This window comes from Rhinolophus ferrumequinum, chromosome 4 (genome assembly GCF_004115265.2).
Source record: "Rhinolophus ferrumequinum isolate MPI-CBG mRhiFer1 chromosome 4, mRhiFer1_v1.p, whole genome shotgun sequence".
Classification (NCBI taxonomy): domain Eukaryota; kingdom Metazoa; phylum Chordata; class Mammalia; order Chiroptera; family Rhinolophidae; genus Rhinolophus; species Rhinolophus ferrumequinum.
The window spans coordinates 96,883,362-96,889,452 of NC_046287.1; the positions used below are offsets into that span (position 1 = coordinate 96,883,362).

The 6,091-nt window shown below is 39.0% G+C and overlaps 1 protein-coding gene across 1 annotated transcript in view; it reads right to left on the reverse strand.

Annotated features, from left to right (window-relative positions):
- SACS (sacsin molecular chaperone) overlaps positions 1-5,342 on the reverse strand; it is an 83,846-nt gene extending 78,504 nt beyond the window's left edge. The window contains 1 exon segment of the mRNA XM_033104216.1: positions 5,260-5,342. The gene's annotated coding sequence lies outside the window, so the exon portion shown is untranslated.
- Between the last annotated feature and the right edge of the window lie 749 nt (positions 5,343-6,091).

Genomic DNA, 6,091 nt, shown 5'->3' on the forward strand with positions numbered 1-6,091 from the left:
GAAGCGCACGGGAAGATGAAAGAGTTCCTAAGGTGGAAGAAGATGGACTTGACCAGAGGAAAGAGGACAAAGCAAACTTCCCAGGAACTAGTACACAGACTCCTGGCTGTCACCTGAGAGAATGAAAAGAAAGATCTTTCTTACAGGGATGAGATAAAAATACAGTCAGGAGCTAACCTTAGTATTCAATCCTCTTCAGTATGATGACCTTTCTCTTTGTGCAAGGGCGTCTGTGAAGTTTCAGAACCTCATCCTTTGTGCATAGACTTAGAACTAGAAAAACCCCTTCTTCATGGGGTAGGAGAGGAATGTCCTGGATGAAACAAGCCCATCGGGGAGTGGGGGGACCCCTTTTGCTTTCACTGCTGTTAGTGCTGCATTGAAAGCTACCTGTGTAGCTTTACCTATCACAATAGCTTTAGTTTTCTTAGAAACAGTCTCTTAACCCATTTATAGCAAAGAAGAGAGCCAGAACTGCCTTTGGAGACCTCCTGAGAATGGGATATACATACATCTAAATGTGGGAATTAAAAATCAATGTGGCTTTTTATCATGTGTGACCAAACAAGTTCACAGCTAAATCCTCTGTGATGTGGTGAACATTTACCCTTGAAAGTCCCTAACATTACAAAAACAAGAAGCCACATACAGATATCCTCCAAGCCCACAGAAAGCTTCCACTGGAATTACCCTCAGAATAATCAGTATGCCCTCTTTGACGTCAGAACAAAACATGAGTCAGCAAGGAGTTTAAAATGGCATCTTTGCAAAATGAACAAGTCAGATTAATTCACCCTCTAAATCAATAACCAAAAGGTAAGAGATAGCAAGAATTGCAGATGTCATTAGCGACAGAACTGGATTGGTACAATCTGTTGTAGAATGTACCAATGGTCACCACAGCCATTATTTGACCTCAAATATACATAGTTGGAACTGAATATGTACATAAATGCACTTTATAGAGCACCAAAGGTAAAACTAAAGGGATGTGTGTGTGTGTGCAATTAAATATTTCCATGTAAAATGTACAACAGAAAAGATAGTGTATTTCAAATTTGATAAGGAAAATATGTAACTTATTCCTTCAGTGTTCCAAATGGCTTCTGTGTTATACAAATCTTCCTGGTCTACTAAAGTTCCTCAAGGACGTCTTATTCATCTTTGAATCTGCTACTCAGTCACTTTCAGGACCATGGATGCAGAAAGTTCAATAAAGAGTGAATAATTTAGTTACTTTGGCCAATTTCCAGGTAATAAAAATACACATATACTTTTATAGCAGATCTTAAATTGAGTTGATCTAGCCACAGCTCACAGCCTGTCAATCAGCAGAGAGAATTATGGGAAACAGGGGTGGGGAGGTGGCTAGCACTGGTCTAGAAGCTCCTCAGTCTTAGGTTTGCCTTTAAAAGCTCGATTTATCTTCAAAGATAAAATTTTACATAAAAATAATATATACCACAGGGGCGAAATGGATGGTATGTGAATTCCATCCCAAGACATCTTTTGAAAAATTATATATTAAAAATGGATTATGTGATTAAAATATATTTCATTTGATATTATCTGACTACTATTATTATTATCTAGCTTTTTGAAGGGAAACAGAGTATTCTTTCATTCACTTAAAACCCAACATTTCCTTGGGGAGCCCACCATGTAAAGCCATGCCAGACCCTTTCCTTACCTGTGTCTGAGCGCTGCTGTGGGATGATTAACCCATTATCAGTCCCATTTAAGGAGGAAATTCAAGTTCCAGGAGGTGAAGTATCAGAGTTAGCATGATGTAGAGCCAATTTTTAAAACCAAGTTTATCTGGCTCCAAATAAAAATATATTAAAAATTTGGGTTTTTGTGGGTTTTTTTCATTCAGTAGCAGGGTCTTCGGGAAATATGAAGGTGAGTTGGACATAATACTATGTTCTTCAGGATGAGAGTTTCTGAGGATAGTCACTTAACTTAAAATGTAATAAACAAAAACATTAATAAATAAAACTAGTGAGATATTTGGCATATTATGGAAAATTGGTAAAGATTGGATATGATTTATGTTTTAAGCTTAAAAACCTAACAAATTAATATTCATAAACTCAAAGTATTATTTAATTCATCGATTAAGCTTCTGTTTATATAGGGTTGCCAGATTTAGTAAATAAAACTATGCTTAGTTAAGTTCGAATTTCAAAAAAATAACAAAACAGTTTTTTTATTATACGCGTATGTATGTCTTAGTCAGTATTTCCTGCATTTTATCTGATAACCCTATTAGGAATTTTTTAATGGTTAAATTTATCATTGCATTAAAAACACAAGAAAAGCTGAACATCTACTACTATGTAAAATTGTGCTCAAATTCCCGATACCTAAAAATTCAAATACGTTCTCCTCTCTAACACTTAGTACTTTAACAAAAGAAAGAAATCTATGACGTTTAAGTGATCACCCATAACGATACTAGAGTGGCTTTGACTTATTTTAAAATGTAGTTTCAGAACGCATGAAAAGGATATACGAACTGCAGAGCCCATATTTTTCTGGACTAGAAAACAGACTCGTTGTCTTGTACACAGCAGAATATTTAAAACAAATGTTTGTCTGGATGTGAAGTTGCTGTAAGTGGGACAGATTTCTCCTTTCAAAACGGAGATGATGAACGGTGACACGGTCACGTGGGGAGCAGAGCTCAGGGTTTGCAACCTGAGGTTTCGCTGATGTTCAGCAAGAAAAGCAAACTTAGATATCATCCAGTCAACCCTCTTTTTTTACAAATAAAAAATAGTTGGGGTTTTACTCTCTCCCAACCTTACATTTTATAATCTGCAAAATGGGATTGCCTGTTTCATACAGCTATTGTGAGAATGAAATCAGACGACACATTTTTGATCGAATAATTGTTATAAACTGAGTCTACTCCACAGAGAACTATATGGATCATGTATCCAGAACTTGAAGGAAATTTAGAATTATCTACTCCATACCTCTTATCCTAGAGATGAGGTTAAATGACTTTTCAGTTAGCACAAAAAGCAAAGGCACAGCTAGTGCCACCTCCCTCTGTTTCCAATCCAGGGCTTCTTCCAACTCCATGATGTTCCCCTTTAAGTACAAGTGGAACAGCTCCATCCTAGACTTTTAAATCTGACACAATGTGCTGAGTGTAGAGTTTAAGCAATGGTAGCAAGGGGGGAGGAGAAAGGCATATAAGGCAGAAACTATAATAGTAACAGGATCAGCAATACTAAGAGCAAATTGCCACCCAAGTCGTCCAAAATCAGACGAGCCACGGGAATTTTTCTGATTTCCGATTTGGCGCCCTTTGCATCAATCACACGTAGCGGTCCTCACTTGCGCTCACAGGACGGTCAACAACAGCATCCCTGCTGCCATCAGACAGGACTCCCTAGGGGCTGTGCAAAGGGAGCTGGCTTTCCCTCCTCCAACAGGACACTCCCAAGGCAGCATAGAGTATCAACAGTACTTTTATAGGGAAGACATCCTGAGCAAGGACTGAATATATGTTTTGTGCTTGGTTGGAGCTGATTATTTGGTCAAAGGATCATTTCAAAATTCATTCCTTTGGGGGAACAGCATGAGAAACCACGTTAGCGTGCTTCCCCATGGATGAGTGGATAGGTCGATATGTGGACTGAATAGGAAACGGACAAAACACCTGCTAAATAGCTACCCTGTACCCAGCACTGTCCTTCCACATACATTACCTCATTCCGACTCTATGACAATTGTGTGAACAGTGGCTGCCATCATCTCTAACACAGGAAGGGACTGGGGCTTACAGAAGTTAAATGAATTTTCAGTGGCTGCTAAGCTAGGTTATGGCAGATTTGAACCTAAGGCTTCTGAGAGCAAATCCAGCATGAGGCAACAATGCCATGCTTCTGAGGTAAGCTAACCCTGGTCTTAAAAAGTTGTAATTGGGCTTTTCTTCCTAGTATGTGAAAAAAACAAAATACCATGTTAATCATGGGAAAGATCTTACAAACCAACTGAGTCACAAGGAAAATATGGGAATTTGGAAAACTGGGTTAGGTTTGTTTGAAAGGGAGACTGAAGGAGCCTGGATCTAGCCAGAAAAGGGGGAAATTGGCCAGCCCAAAAAGCCAGGAAGGGTAAAGAAGGGATGAAAGGGATGGCCACAGAGGAAAAGGGAAAAGGAACTGGCTGTCATTTATCCACAGCATGAAGTAAGACTTCCACGCAAGATTAGGGAGGGAAAGCTGGTCAGTCATAAGAAAAACCATTGGGACATACTAACCGTGCATTAACCTAGTATGTATATGATTATTAATGAGTAGCTTAACAAAACAATGCGGAAAATTTACTTTTCACGTGACAAACAAGATGGGATGAAGTGGCAATTACTTTTATCTGCATTGGTGGAGAAATAAAGAACTCCCCTTCAGTATAACTTCCCAGCAGCTGTGCTGGGCAACCACAGAAGTAACCTGCTTTGCGCCTTTTACATAATCAGAACAGGCTATCATTCCACAGAGAGGATAAAATTAAAGCCAAAACAATTGACGTGTTAGAAATGAATCTAGCACTCTTCAGTGAGGTATCAACTTTGTTTTAAGGACAAAAAAGACAGCAAGAGATTTGTGTTGTTAAAACTGCCATACTCTTTCTAAGAATTTAATGATCACTTATTACAATACAATTAAATAACTAAGTAAAATGCTTTTAAAGTAAAAGCAGATTTTTCAAATATTATTATATAAGGTAACTATGACGTATGGAATCATTTAAAGGCATGCTGTTTAAAACGAGGACAATTACTATAAATTAAACTAGAAGCTACTTTGAGGATCTCACACTCTTGTTCAACAGAACTCTTGACCCCACACTGGATTACAGCAGTAGGCCCAGTGTGAGCAAAGACTGCAATCCAGGGTGGAAATTAAAATGACAAAGCCGGCTTGTCCGAGCATCTTGACCAGCATGGATCTCTAGTAACTCTGTAGCTGGCACCTCACCCGCAATCCCCAGCCTGCCAGCCCCAATTTTAAAAAGCACCCGTTACTCACAGCTGCCCAACACGTTAAAGACTATCCTCTAACAAAGCTGAACCTTAGGAAAGTGGCCAACGGTCTCCACAAAAAACTGCAGTGACTGACTGACCTGGTTCCAGCCCAGTTTGCAGACGACTGAATGACTGATCAAATTGTGGCGCCGGCTTATTTCTAAGCTCCTTCATTTTCCCTTCTCGTTTGTTATCTATCTGGATCCTCAAATACTTACTGGTAGCTGTCAGCTTCGCATCCCCGCGCCTTTGTTTTCCTTTGTCACATCAGCAGGTTCCAGCGTGACTGCCACCGCAGCTGCACTGGGTCCAGACTGACTGGATGAGATGCCGCAGTCAGCAGCCCCCCCACCCCCAACCCCCAGCGGACTTTTTTTTTTTCTTTTTAAAGAGATAGGACTATCATCAACCTTAGTTTCAATAATGCTGCAAAATGCAGCATGGTTGCTCACTGAAGATGCAAAATAACAGTAAATGAATTTTGTATTCTCCTCAAGTAGCAAAGATTAATTTTAGAAGGTAGGCATGGCTGGCTCAATTAAACACTGGCCTCATGACCTTAGACAAGTCACTCTTGGATCTCATTTACCTCGTGGAAAATGAAGAGTTGTGACCAGGCAATGCCCAGCCTGGAAATCTGATCATTTACCAAAATTAAATTCAAAAACATCAGCTACACACTTGCTGGTAAAATACAATAATACATAATGTTTGCATTGCAGGTTATAGGTTACAAAACACTTTTGTATTTCATTTAGATTTGGGTATGAGGTTCCAAAGATTCTAAAATAGGCATCCACTCAAAATGCTTCATAAACTGTGAAATGCTATATAGCTGTAAGGTGTTTTAACTTTTCACTGTTACTGTCAATTGAAGGATAAAAATATTGTAACAATAAATCAAATAGAACTCTATCTTCTTGCTTCCTACAAATGGGGATGTGATATACCAAGGGAGCCTGTTTTTTAAACAGCCTCCTTTACTCCCCTTCAGTACACCATATTCCTCATTATAGTCTCCTTAGTAAAACTGCCTACGTCATCAATACA